This window comes from Tiliqua scincoides, chromosome 6 (assembly GCF_035046505.1).
Source record: "Tiliqua scincoides isolate rTilSci1 chromosome 6, rTilSci1.hap2, whole genome shotgun sequence".
In the NCBI taxonomy this organism is placed as follows: Eukaryota; Metazoa; Chordata; class Lepidosauria; order Squamata; family Scincidae; genus Tiliqua; species Tiliqua scincoides.
Genome location: NC_089826.1, coordinates 7,654,789 through 7,669,578, shown reverse-complemented (window position 1 = coordinate 7,669,578; position 14,790 = coordinate 7,654,789). Strand labels below are relative to the sequence as shown.

At 46.2% G+C, this 14,790-nt stretch overlaps 1 pseudogene; it reads right to left on the bottom strand.

Annotated features, from left to right (window-relative positions):
• Positions 1-14,560: 14,560 nt before the first annotated feature.
• LOC136656715 (5S ribosomal RNA) lies at positions 14,561-14,680 on the bottom strand (annotated as a pseudogene).
• Positions 14,681-14,790: the final 110 nt, after the last annotated feature.

Here is a 14,790-nt window from a genome sequence, read left to right as displayed (position 1 = left end):
CCTCCCCGCGCCTTATATGGCCAGCTGGGCAGCTGCCCTGCCAGGGAGGAGCCTCCGCGCCCTGCCCCAGGGGTGCCCAGCCCGCTGCCCGCGGTGCGCACGCGCGGGCGGCAACTCCTCTCCCGCTGCGCAACTCTCCAGGCCTGCCGCTGCCTGCCAAGGGCTGCAGGGGGGGCACCTCCGCCCTCTGCGCTGGGGCACCTTCCTCCCGGGGAGAGGCTGCAGCCCGGGGGGCTCTTCAGCCCAGGAAAGAAGCCCTGAGGGGGAATAGGATGGAAGACACCCAAAGTCACTAGAGTGTCTGTGGAACTCCTTGCCACTGGATGGGGGGATGGATCGCGTGGGCAGGGGGGTGCTCTTTTCCCTCTCACGCAGCACCAGAACCAGGGGGCATCCATTCAATCGGAGCATCTGTGGAACTCCTTGCCACAGGATAGAGATAAGAATGGACAGAGGGATGTTCTTTTCCCTCTCACGCAGCACCAGAACCAGGGGGCGTCCATTCAAACGGAGCATCTGTGGAACTCCTTGCCACAGGATAGAGATAAGAATGGACAGAGGGATGCTCTTTTCCCTCTCACGCAGCACCAGAACCAGGGGGCATCCATTCAAATGGAGCATCTGTGGAACTCCTTGCCACAGGATAGAGATAAGAATGGACAGAGGGATGCTCTTTTCCCTCTCACGCAGCACCAGAACCAGGGACATCCACTCAGATGGAGTGTCTGTGGAACACCTTGCCACAGGATGTGGGGATGGCATCTGGCCCAGATGCCTTTCAAAGGGGATTGGACAAATTTCTGGAGGAGAAGTCCATCATGGTTTACAAGCCATGATGTGTCTCTACAAGCTCCTGGTTTTAGAATTACGGTACATCAGAATGTCAGATGCAAGGGAGGCCACAGGATGCAGGTTTTTTATCTTGTTTGTGTGCTTCCTGAAGCATCTGGTGGGCCACTGTGAGGTGCAGGAAGCTGGACTAGATGGGCCTTTGGCCTGATCCAGTTGGGCTCTTCTTATGTTTTTATGTTCACCTTTCAGTTTCTTCTCTTGCATACTGTGCTCATTATTTTTCCATCCTTGTAGTGCCAAGATGGGGCACCTTGGCTCCCCATCAGGAGGTTGCAATGGGCTTTGTGTGAGGAAACACAGAGGAAAGCAGAGGCCGAGATGTTTGGACCCTTTTAAACTGCTCTGTGATGATTACTTCCAAAGTGTCATCTGTATACTTGACACTGTGCTCAAAGTGCCCCTGCCCCAAGGGGCATGAAGTCTAAAAGGTGCAAGAGAAACCGTCAAGGAAGGAGAGGGAAACAGAGGTGGAGATAAGAGGGGAAGAATCATTAGTGCTCATCATTTAGCACTGCACTGAGGCCACCCACCCACCTTCACCTCCATTTGGCTCTGAAATGAAGCCGTTCTGGAAGTAAGGTGCAGCCATGTGCAGGCGCAGGGTAATGCAGTGGCAAAGGGGGATGTTGTTACCACATTGCCTGACCCCAAGTGCCATTAGGTCCCAGGACACTTCTGCTTCCGAGACTTGGGGGTGGTGGGGCCAGAGAAGTGAAATTCACAGGCAGGAGGGGAAGAGAGTATGAGATCTGGGAAGCAGGGAGGGGCAAGGCCTTAGAGGGCTTTGAAGGCAAGGATAGGAGCTTGGATTTGGGAACTGATGAGCCAGTGAAAGAATTTAAGGATGGGCAGGTTATATGAATGGAGTCATGAGAGGTGATTTTGGCAGCAGAATGCTGGATAGAGATGAGGAGACCAAAGTGAGCCAAGGGAAGCTCAGTGGGGAGGAGGTTGCAGAGATCAAGGAGAAAAGACCAAGGCATGAACTACAGCACCCACTTTTTAGAATGACAGTGCGTTGGGACCCACCGGAAGTGATGTCATTAACCTGGAAGTTATGTCAGGTTCAGAAGTGCCATCATCAACCAGGAAATTGTTTGGGGCTATGTCAGAATGCCAGATGCAAGGGAGGCACCAGGATGCAGGTCTCTTGTTATCTGGTGTGCTCCCTGGGGCATTTGGTGGGCCGATGTGAGATACAGGAAGCTGGACTAGATGGGCCTATGACCTGATCCAGTGGGGCTGTTATGTTCTTATGAAAATTTTTAATACCTCCATATGACAAAATCAAAGAAATCAATTAATTAAAAGTTTACAATGAGTATGAGTTTAAAATTTTATATAAAATAAAGAAGAACCCTCTCAAGCAGTTGCTGTTCTGTTTAAAAAAAAATTCCTCAAACATCCCAAAGGCTGCAATCCTATCCACACTTACTGGAAGTAAGCCCCATTGACTATCATTGTTTAAAAAACATACACATAGTAGCCTGTTAAAAGTACAGATCTGTAACATGTCCTTAAAGGCAGTCCATACATACCATAATAGCATCAAGTCCAATATATTAAAAATAAAATACACCTTGAAATGAATGGGGACCCATCTGAAAGTGGCTTGTGACCCACCTAGAAGAAGGGCCAGATATATTGTAAACGTAAGATTGTTTTGCAGTATCTAGCATAAACCTCCAATTCCTGTTTGCCCATATAATATAAGTACATAGATGCTTTTATGAAGAATAGATGCTTTTGAATTATGGAGTTGGAGAAGACATCTTAGTCCCCTGAACTGCAAGGAGATCAAATCAGTCAATCCTACAAAAAATCAACCCTGACAGTTCATTGGAAGGACAGATAGTGAAGCTGAAGCTTAAAGTCTCTGGTCATCTCATGAGAAGGGAGGACTCTTTAGAAAAGACCCTGATGCTGAAGGCTGAAAAATTGAAGGCAAAAGGAGAAGGGGACGGCAGAGGATGAGATGGTTAAATAGTGTCACCAAGGCAATGAACATTAATTTGGACAAACTCCAGAAGTTAGTGGTAGACAGGGAGGCCTGGTGTGCTGTGGTCCATGGGGTCACGAAGAGTTGGACACAACTGAACAACAACATACATAATTTCCCAATATCCTGTAAAACTGTAGCATGGCCATATAACTGAACCCAAGATGTGGTTTTGCAGATGAATAGGTGAAGTTATTGAGGTATGCACAGGTTTCATTCACAATGCCCTTTAATGGTGCTAAATTGGATCAATTAATGGAGCTAGACTGGGTGTAAATCAGTCAATCAACAGTTAGAAGGTCAGAAGCCTCTTTGTGGGTCATCACTACATGTTTGATGTAGTGGGGCTGGGGGCTGGGGATAAGAATAGGCCCTCAGTTTGGCTGTACTTGTCGTAAGAGGCGACTAAACAGCCACCAGGTAGATGGGGCTCGTCAGCCTGGGAAGGCAGCTCATCTGAGAGAAGGAAAACTCTGATCCCAAACCTCCACTGCCTTGTGGCTACATCCAGTTATGGAAAAGGCTTCAGGAGTCAACCTCGAGGCAAAATCCAGAGCCGGAGTCCCTGAGGCAGTTCATGGCTGAACACAGTCACGTTCTGGCAACTCCTGTGACGCCGCTGGAACCAACCATATTGGCCTCTGCCTTTCCATTGGACCATTTCAGCGACGTGGAGAGGGGGGATTTGCTGCATGGGTAACAGCCTATCCTCCATACCTACTTTACCCAGGCTTCGCGCACTGGAGAGGACACTGTTCCAGAACCACCATTCAGAGCGTGACACCATAGTCTTCCGAGACTGAAGGATGCCAACTCAACTACATGTTTGAGCACTTTGGCCAAAAACAGGAGGCTTGAGACTGGCCAATAATGCTCCAGTGAATAGGGTCAAGGGGAGGTTTCTTAAGCGAGGGCAAACAGATGACCTTGAAGACAGGATAGTACCATACCATCTCCAAGAGAGGTATTAACCACCCTCCGTGTCCAGTTGGCCAGTGCTCTCTGGGCACTTTTTCCCAGCTAAGATGAGCAAGGGTCCAAGATGCGCACAGATGACCTCATGCTCCCAAAAATTCTGTCCACATTCTCAGGCTGTACAAGGTGAAAATAATCCATTACAGCAGAACCAGCAGTTGCAGTGGGTATATCATAGCAAACTGTCAGCGTGGAGACCGAGTCATAATGAATGTGAATGATTGTGAATGTGAATCGCACAAATTGGTCACAAATTGCTGCTGGTGTCTTCTCCACCTCCTTGAAAGCTGAGATATAGTGGAGGCAGTTGGAAAAACTCAGCTGGATGGCTCTCTACAGACTTCAGGGTGGCATAGAATGACATTTCATTCACTACCACCATCACCATGGAGTAATGGGTTCTGTCCCATGTTTGGTGAGACTGCTCATGCGCATTTCTCCATTATCGCTAAAGGCGTCTGCCCAGTTGCTTTGTTGCCAAAATCACAGGCATCCAGAAATTTATGCTGAGTCTATGGTTTGTAAATAAGTAATTAATAAATACACATCAATCTCAGCACCATCAAAGAGCTTTCCCTCCCCGTAGGCAATTGAGGCAAGATTTGATTTATTCTCATGCCATAGGGAAGTTAAAGAACACTCTTTCCCAGTGGAACATAAACTCAGCACTAAGATTTGGATAGTTAAATTCCAAACGCTGCTGCAGAATTATGATATATTTTTGGATGTCCTGGAATGTGCTGGAATCCCTAGCATGTATGCACTGCTGAAACAGAGGCGCCTGCATTGGCTTGGTCATGTCGTGAGAATGGATGATGGACGGATCCCAAAGGATCTCCTCTATGGAGAACTCGTGCAAGGAAAGCGCCCTACAGGCAGACCACAGCTGCGATACAAGGACACCTGCAAGAGGGATCTGAAGGCCTTAGGGATGGACCTCAACAGGTGGGAAACCCTGGCCTCTGAGCGGCCCGCCTGGAGGCAGGCTGTGCAGCATGGCCTTTCCCAGTTTGAAGAGACACTTGGCCAACAGACTGAGGCAAAGAGGTAAAGAAGGAAGGCCCATAGCCAGGGAGACAGACCAGGGACAGACTGCACTTGCTCCCAGTGTGGAAGGAATTGTCACTCCCGAACTGGCCTTTTCAGCCACACTAGACGCTGTTCCAGAACCACCATTCAGAGCGCGATACCACAGCCTTTCGGGACTGAAGTTTGCCAATGGTTTGGATGTTGATCATTATTAGGACTGTTAAACATTGTATTTATTAGTATCAAATGTTGGTTTTATATTCCCCCATATATAAAATATAAGTAATTTATGTTCTTGGATGACTTAAACCTACGCTGTAGATTGTTAACACCACCACACTGCCCTTCCTTAGTTGTGGTCTGGTCTGAAGAAATTAGGGTCTTGGGGAAGAGTGGGTGGGTAAGTCTCGGTAGGGTTGCCAAATCCCATTAACGCAAATTAGATTTTCCAATTATGCTAATTTAATGTTATTACCCATTTTGATGCTGGCCTGGAAGCAGTGATGTCAGATTTTGGGACAGGATTAAAAGATTATTCTGGCGAAAGATTAAATGAACAGTCAAGGGAGTTGAGTGCAAGAAGCTTTAAGGCAGTACAGACATTACACCTGCAAAAATGAAATGATAGAGACTCTTCTTCAGGATATCCATTTAGCTGTTGGCTCAAATGCTCCCAAAGATACCCAAGTCCATGCTAAACCAAAGCTTCCTTGAAATCCGTTCTTTTTATCCTCACCTAATCATGATCATAATTTGAATTCTAAGGTCTGCTAATGAGATCTCATTCCCAGCTATCTAATTAAAAAAGAGAATGGGTAATTGGATGTCTGTGTGAATCTATTTCGAGAAGCCAGCGTTCTTAATCTTCCTATGTCATTCAGGGCTTTTAACTTTACAGGATATTAAATGCCATTTTAATCTACAGAAGCACAATGGTCATGTCTTCATAATTCTTGCCTTTATATGTAGAGGATCTGCATGCAAAAGCCTCATTGAAACTCATGTTCAGAAATGGAAAAAAAAATGTTCATCTACATAGGACGTAACCTCAGAGTAAACATACATAGGATCATGCCATTAATCTTTTCTCAAGCCCCAGGACTCTTTGTTCTTTCTGCACTATGAAAGCATGGCTACCCTTCAAAATTTGTTATACAGTACTGTGTATTTTGAGAAGTGGCAATCAGTTGTGAAAACGAATCTCCCAGGGATGCAGGAAAACACATTAGTGTTAAGCTTCGTACTTCTTTAAGAGAGAACTAGTTCAGAGGCACCATCTGTCTAGAACAGGGGTGCCCAAACCCCGGCCCTGGGGCCACTTGCGGCCCTTGAGGCCTCTCAATGCGGCCCTCAGGGAGCCCCCAGTCTCCAATGAGCCTCTGGCCCTCCAGAGATTTGTTGGAGCCCACACTGGCCCGACACAAGTGCTCTCAGTGTGAGGGCAACTGTTTGACGTCTCACGTGAGCTGTGGATGAGGGTTCCCTCCACTGCTTGTTGTTTCACATCTGTGATGCAGTAGCAGCAGCAAAGGAAAGGCCAGCCTTGCTTTGTGCAAGGCCTTTCATAGGCCTTGAGCTACTGCAAGACCTTCATTCATTCATGTAAGTTCCATCTTTAATATATTCATTTATGTAAACTTATGTAAATTTATCTGAATTTTAAATGTAAATTAGTTCTTCCCCCCCCCCCCGGCCCCCAACACAGTGTCAGAGAGACCATGTGGCCCTCCTGCCAAAAACTTTGGACACCCCTGGTCTAGAAGTTCTCCTGCATAAGTTCCAACGATGTAGTGCTCTTGCACAAGCTCCTTTTGTTTGACTCACGGTGCAATCTTAACCTGCATCAACACAGCCAGGCCACACTGTATCTAACACAGGTTCAGAGGCAGCTGCAGGTCACCTTGGAGTAAAGGGATACACTTCTTCTTATACCAAGTAAAACCTAGAAGTTCCTATGGGGCTTCTCGGATATTTGCTGGCACAAATCTGGGAAGCCCGGCGTAACACCAGGATATGGTTAGGATATGGTGGAGGCCAGCTTTACTGATCCCATCCCCTCCTGGGCCTGATCCTCTCCCTGTTCCACCCTCCCCACCCCAAAATGCCCCTGCCTCCAAAACGCCCTCCCACCATCTTTTGCATGTTGACTCAGAAGTAAGCCTCACTGAATGCAGTGGGACTCAATGGGTCCCATGGAACAGTAAGTGCATATAGAATTGCAACCTTCACCCGCCTGCTTGCACTGTAATGAATACCCCCACTGTTGATTTATCTTATAAAGCATTTAGCACTTTAACCACCTGCTAGTGGCTGTCAAAACCAATCTGTAATGGGGAAATCACAGCTCGCCTCTCAGCAAGTTCAGGCAGATAAAGCTGCCTCTCTTGCTGCCTGTGGCTTCAATGCCAGTTTTGAAGGCTGAGGTCTGCAACTGTTCATTCACGCACCCCGGAGCAGAACAATCAATGTGTTCAGGACACACAATCCACAAGGAATTTGTGCAGTCCTGCCTGATGCATGCTGAATGTAAGCTCCAAGGAGGTTGATGGCACTTACTCTCCAGTAACTGTGCCTAGGATTCTGCTTTAATCCTCGTTTTTCCAAGAGGAAAGTTAAGTACATGCTTAAATCTCTCCCAGTGAAATCAATGGGGTTCAAAAGTGCTGCTGGCTGCTTTGTGCCCTTGCTCATTTTTGACATTATTCAGGTGCATGTAAATCATTTCCATCATAGCTATATGTGACCTTCAGGTTCAGAAGGAGTATGCCTCTCTGAGCAGAGTAGCAATGGGGAAGGTTATGCCTTCATCTCCTGCACGTGAGCTTCCCACAGGTGTCTTGTTGGCCCCTGTGGGAAACAGGGTGCTGAATCAGGCTGACCTCTGGCCAGATCTAGCTGGGCTCTTCTGATGTTATTGGGGCTGTTGAGCACTGCTAAGGCGCTGCTGGTGCTACATGGTAAATATGTGATTTTAGAACACATGTAAATCATGTGATATATAGAAAACACTTGATTTCTTCAAATCAGCTGATTTTGGAAACAATGTACAGTTTTCCAAGGACCCAGAGGTCTGTTAAACCCTACTTGACAGAGCTCCCCTCCTTCAGCAATACCAAAGGAGCTTTCTAAAGAAGTTAGGGGTTGGAAAAGGTGCATCATAAGAACATAAGAACAGCCCCACTGGATCAGGCCATAGGCCCATCTAGTCCAGCTTCCTGTATCTCACAGCGGCCCACCAAATGCCCCAGGGAGCACACCAGATAACAAGAGACCTCATCCTGATGCCCTCCCTTGCATCTGGCATTCTGACATAACCCATTTCTAAAATCAGGAGGTTGCGCATACACATCATGGCTTGTACCCCGTAATGGATTTTTCCTCTAGAAACTTGTCCAATCCCCTTTTAAAGGCGTCCAGGCTAGACGCCATCACCACATCCTGTGGCAAGGAGTTCCACAGACCAACCACACGCTGAGTAAATAAATATTTTCTTTTGTCTGTTCTAACTCTCCCAACACTCAATTTTAGTGGCTGTCCCCTGGTTCTGGTGTTATGTGAGAACATCCTCAAGAGCTTTCCATTCCTGGAGTGCCCTGCTCAAGGGCAAAATGGAGAGTGGCAGCTCTAGCACAAGCACTGGAAGCAGGGCCTAGGAGAGGGGGATAAAGGGGGTAATTTGTACCCAGGCCCAGGGTCTAAAGGGGGACCCAGAAGCCAAATGAGGGGGCCCAGAAATTTCCTGGGATCTGACATTTTCCTGTCTACTCAGACTTGTTGACCATATAGGATGCAAGGGACACTACTGATGCCACATGGGTGGGTAGACCTGGGCTCCTAAGACTTTTCCAGCTGTCTCTACCCTCCCCTCACCCTGCTTCATCCCTCTCTGCTCCTATTCTGCTCGCCCTTCATCACCCTCCCCTACTGTTTCACCCCTTTGCAAAGGGGGCCAAAAGAAACTTTGTACCCCTGGATAAAATTCCTCTCAGAGGCCCTGCCTGGAAGGTAGGTAAGCCTGTCCTCCAGCCCCCTCCCAATCAATATCTACCTTAGAGTGGGGAGTAGAGTAGTAACACCAGTGGAGCTTCCTAAGGAAAGGGGTTAATGGACTAGTAGTGGAGAGGGTGTTGTTCAGATTTAACAGACTTTCAGCATTAACAGACAGCCCTTGTTGTTGGCAACCTTCAGTCTCGAGAGACTCTGGTATCGCGCTCTGAATGGTGGTTCTGGAACAGCGTCTAGTGTGGCTGAAAAGGCCGATTTGGGAGTGACAATCCCTTCCACACTGGGAGCAAGTGCAGTCTGTCCCTGGTCTGTCTCTCTGGCTATGGGCCTTCCTTCTTTGCCTCAGACTGTTGGCCAAGTGTCTCTTCAAACTGGGAAAGAGCATGCTGCACAGCCTGCCTCAAAGCGGGCCGCTCAGAGGCCAGGGTTTCCCACTTGTTGAGGTCCACTCCTAAGGCCTTCAGATCCCTCTTGCAGATGTCCTTGTACCACAGCTGTGGTCTACCTGTAGGGCACTTTCCTTGCACGAGTTCTCTATAGAGGAGATCCTTTGGGATCCGGCCATCATCCATTCTCACAACATGACCGAGCCAACGCAGGCGTCTCTGTTTCAGCAGTGCATACATGCTAGGGATTCCAGCTCGTTCCAGGACTGTGTTGTTTGGAACTTTGTCCTGCCAGGTGATGCCGAGGATGCGTCGGAGGCAGCGCATGTGGAAAGCGTTCAGTTTCCTCTCCTGTTGTGAGCGAAGAGTCCATGACTCGCTGCAGTACAGAAGTGTACTCAGGACGCAAGCTCTGTAGACCTGGAACAGACAGCCCTAACCCACAGTATTCCATGCAATAGAGGGTTTATTTTTCAGCAGCATCCAAACTGATGGCCAAAATTCTGCTATCAATTTAATATTATAGATATTGATATTGTTTATGTTTATATTGCTCCCCTCATTGTGGTGGGACAACTGAGATTATAAATGTCTTACATAAATCATAATAAAATCTCCATCTGCACAGGTCCCCTGCAAAGTTAATTAGCAGCTTCTGCCCCCTTTTTAAGCTTCCTGTTTAGCACAGGAGCAGCAGTCATTATCTATGACAATATCTACATCTTTATTCTATATGCAAATAGCAAATTCAGGCAGGTGATTGCTTACGAATTTGAATGCATAATGAGGCCACCTAAGGATAAGTACAGGTTCTCTGTACTTGTAGAAGTCCCCAGGGACAGGTAAGTGCACATTTTTGGAAAATAAAGAAAGAAAAAGTGAATGCAAGCCTCATGGAATATTGAGGTGGCAGTTGGCCAAAAACAAAAAATCAAAACAAAAAACAGGAGAACGTGAAGATGGGACGTCAGGAGGGAGAGAATTGCTCTGCTTGAACCAACTAGGTATTAGGATTGGGGAGATGCAACATTTTGTTGCCTGTCTCACAGCCCAATCCTATCCAAGCTTTCCTGGGAGTAAGCCGCATTGACTCTAATGGGACTTACTTCTGAGTAGACATGAATAGGATTGGGCTCTCAGTTGCTCATGGTGAATAGCATCTTAACTGCATTTAGTTGTTCCTCTTTCTTTCTTGGGAGGCAAAGGGACATTACTGATTTCATGTCATTTTTTCTTTTCATGTTTATTGGATAATGGTAGTAATTTTTTTCCATTTAAAAAAATGAAAAGGAAAATATGAGAAGAAATCTGTAATTAAAGTACCATTTTTTCAGGGAGCAGGAAGGTTCAAGAAGGAACTTACTAATTAAAGGCACAATAGACCTGAAAAGCAAAAAAGGGGTCATTTGTCATTCTACACTGGACAGGTTGGCACTGCTAGCAATTGTGAAAGCAGCCACACACACACACACACACACACACACACACACACACAGAGAGAGAGAGAGAGAGAGAGAGAGAGAGAGAGGTGTTCTAGATCATAGATGAGCAATCTTGCGTAATCTTGTTGCTTACACGAACAGCCAACTTGTATGAATATTTTTTTTGCTTGTGTTTAAAAAAAACAAAATCCTGGCTACTTTAAGTATCTGCAGACCTTACTCTGAGATCCATCCTAAAACCAAACTTATAGATTCCACAGAAGTATAAAACATTGTTGGTTTTATTTAGGCTTGCATTTCCTTTACTCTAGAACAGGGGTGCCTAAACCCCAGCCCTGGGGCCACTTGCGGCCCTCTAGGCCTCTCAATGTGGCCCTCAGGGAACCCCCAGTCTCCAATGAGCCTCTGGCCCTCCAGAGATTTGTTGGAGCCCACACTGGCCTGACGCAACTGCTCTCAGCATGAGGGCGACGGTTTGACCTCTTGCGTGAGCTGTGGGATGATGGCTCCCTCCACTGCTTGTTGTTTCACGTCTGTGATGCAGCAGTGGCAGTGAAGGAAAGGCTGGCCTTGCTTTGTGCAAAGCCTTTTATAGGCCTTGAGCTATTGGAAGACCTTCATTCATTCATATAAGTTCATCTTTAATATATTCATTTTAATATATTCATTTTAATATATAAGTTTAATATATTCATGTAAACTTATGTAAATTTATTCAAATTTTAAATGTACATTAATTCTTTTTCCCCCTCGGCCCCTGACACAGTGTCAGAGAGATGATGTGGCCCTCCTGCCAAAAACTTTGGACACCCCTGCTCTAGAATGAGCATATGCAAGTTTTATTCTCAGATATGTTAGCTGTCACTTCTTGGTTATCATTTTTATGTCATGATTTATTCTGAGCTGTCATTATTTTCTTTTGAAATTGTGATTTGATAAACATTTCAGAAATAGGTAAGCTTTTTTTTCTTCCCACCATAGCAATGAAAATAAAGCACCCATGATTCACTAAAGATCAAAATCAGAGACTACTGTTTATTCAAACAGAATAAAAGCACAGGGTCTGTTAAAATAAAACCTTGCATATATGTTCAGTCAGTCTTTACATAGTATGCTTGTTATACAGTTAATCCACTACACTCTTATGTACAATAGATGCACTCTCCTTAAATACATTGCATTCTGCATCTCTCTTTCCTACCCCATTGAGTAGTATCCCAGACTTTAATAGCTAATCTTTACTCAGGCCTCTGCCCTTTCATTCCCTTCCAAATGTCATAAGTGGTTATGAATTCTCTGTTGACTTTCTATCCATCTAACAAACAAATTTTGAATGGAGGGATAGGAAAATGTACCACACAGTGTTGGGGATCTTAGTACGAGTTACTTTCTGGCTTGGCTTACTGAAGGAAAAACCAGTACTAGTTTGAATATTTATAAGACAGGTAAGGAAGAATCCATGTCAAAATCACCAACAGCCTTCATAGATAGTTTTCTTGCGAAATGTTCATTTTCGTCATGTGCTCTCTCAGGACTGATTGCGGCCAACATCTGCAGAAGAAACTGAAGGAAACAAACACAAAACTGGTTACTGATCGTGTAATTATGTTAACAAGCTTGTGGAGAGCTGTACTTTTTCTGGTAAGCCACAGCTTACTCCTTGGCAGGGCATTCGCTTTCCGTGGCACACCAGCCATTGCCTGTTGATTATACAATCATTAAAAATCGCTTTTACTATATTAAAATGAAAATGAGAGTGACAGCCTTCGCAATGCAGATGGATGGATGAACAAGATATACTGATGGGCAAGATATACCCAGGGAATGTGCTTTTGCATCCCGTGTCAGTCAAAGTAGCCTTGGGCAAGTGACTGGCTCATCATGTACCTCAATCCTAAACGTATCATATGGATAGAGGTGATTGAAAATGGTGTTATTTATTTCAGCCAGAGGCAAGGCCATCGTGTTCAGCAAGACTTGGGCTGTAGTCCTATCTTACTCACCAGAAACAAACACCTCTATGTATGGATACGTACGCAGCTCCTTTAGATTTCACAGCAGCTTGCTTGTATATGAGGGTATTCGTCCAGTTGTGCATTCACACAGCTGCTGGGGCGGAGCATATGGAAGACGGAAAAGCAGCAGCCATGCCAATCAGCTTGTTCAGTAGAGAGGGAGGATGGTGGCGGTGGGAGGGAGGTGAAATCCACAAATACCATGCTCCCTCTCCCATACAGCTTGTTAGCCCTATTGATTTTCTAACTGCTGTGGGGAGGGGGTGTGATTGACCCCACAACCATGGCAGGGCAACCTATTAAAGCCCCCATTCCCCATTTGGTTTGCCCTATTTCACACACCTCCTCTATATTTACCCCTAACCCCAACCTTCCATCTACCCTAGTGCCATCTGTCTTGGTTGGCAACCTTCAGTCTCAAAAGACTCTGGTATAAGCCGACAGCACCCGGTATTCCCAGGCGGTCTCCCATCCAAGTACTAACCAGGCCTGACCTTGCTTAGGTTCAGCTTAGATCAGACGAGCTTAGATCAGACGAGCTTAGCTTAGATCAGCTAAGCTTAGATCAGACGATCAGGTGGTCTCCCATCCAAGTACTAACCAGGCCTGACCTTGCTTAGGTTCAGCTTAGATCAGACGAGCTTAGATCAGACGAGCTTAGCTTAGATCAGCTAAGCTTAGATCAGACGATCAGGTGGTCTCCCATCCAAGTACTAACCAGGCCTGACCTTGCTTAGGTTCAGCTTAGATCAGACGAGCTTAGATCAGACGAGCTTAGCTTAGATCAGCTAAGCTTAGATCAGACGATCAGGTGGTCTCCCATCCAAGTACTAACCAGGCCTGATCTTGCTTAGGTTCAGCTTAGATCAGACGAGCTTAGATCAGACGAGCTTAGCTTAGATCAGCTAAGATCAGCTTAGATCAGCTTAGATCAGCTAAGCTTAGATCAGACGAGCTTAGCTTAGATCAGACGAGATTGGGCATGTGCAGGGTAACAGTTGCTGCCTTACTTGCACAATTAAGCACATGTCTGATGAAGCTCTTAACATTTCAGACACTTGTGAGCTCTCCCTCCACAACCACAGCAAAACACCTGTGAAATAAGGCAGCCCTAAGCGCCATGCATAGGTAAGCCTTCTCTCCCTGGATCTAGCCAGTAGGTGCAGGACCATAGCTTAGCTGTCACTATGGAGGCAATGAAACCTACATTGTGCATGTACTGCTTCCATTTGCATGTGGGAACTCACATGATGGAATGCCCCTCCATACCAAACAAATACAAATCCATTCACATGGAAAATGCAGGTGCCAGGGAGAAGGGTCACGACCTAAGTTTCTTCATGACATGCTAATTTTTTATGTGTGTGAATCTTGTTTGGGATGAAGGAGCATTCAACCCAGCATTCAACTGGGTGGGATGCTGCAGTGCTGAAGTGGTAGAGAGTAGAGTTCGTTTACCAGTTTATCTACTGTTGTGAGAATTAGGTCTACATGTTGCCTCACTAAATATGTGCTCCCACACTCACATTTGCCAACACAAATCCCTACCACCAAGGCTCTTTTCCCCAATTGTGCTTACTTCCAGCAACCCAAGTGTGGGAAAGCTGTAGAAAAAAAGAAGACAAGCTAAAAATAGTTGGGGGGCGGGGATTTCATGAAAGAATCAGTAGATTAGGAAGGGTTAAGTATAACCCCCTTTCTGCCCATTGAGGGCACAATCCTATCCAACTTTCCAGCTCCAGTGCAGCCGCAATGCAGCCCCAAGGTAAGGGAACAAATGCTCCCATACCTTGAGGAGACCTATGTGACTGCCCCCCCAATGGTTGGGAACCTTCAGTCTCGAAAGACTATGGTATAAGCCTACAGCACCCGGAATTCCCAGGCGGTCTCCCATCCAAGTACTAACCAGGCCTGACCCTGCTGAGCTTCCGAGATCAGATGAGATCTGGTATGCGCATGGTAACAGTTGCTGTCGCCCCCACTAAATGCAGCACATGTTCCATTGATATAATTGCACCGGTCCTGGAAAATTGGATAGGATCGGGCTCTGAGTCAATTGATTCTCCCTTACAAATACCTTCCTTGGC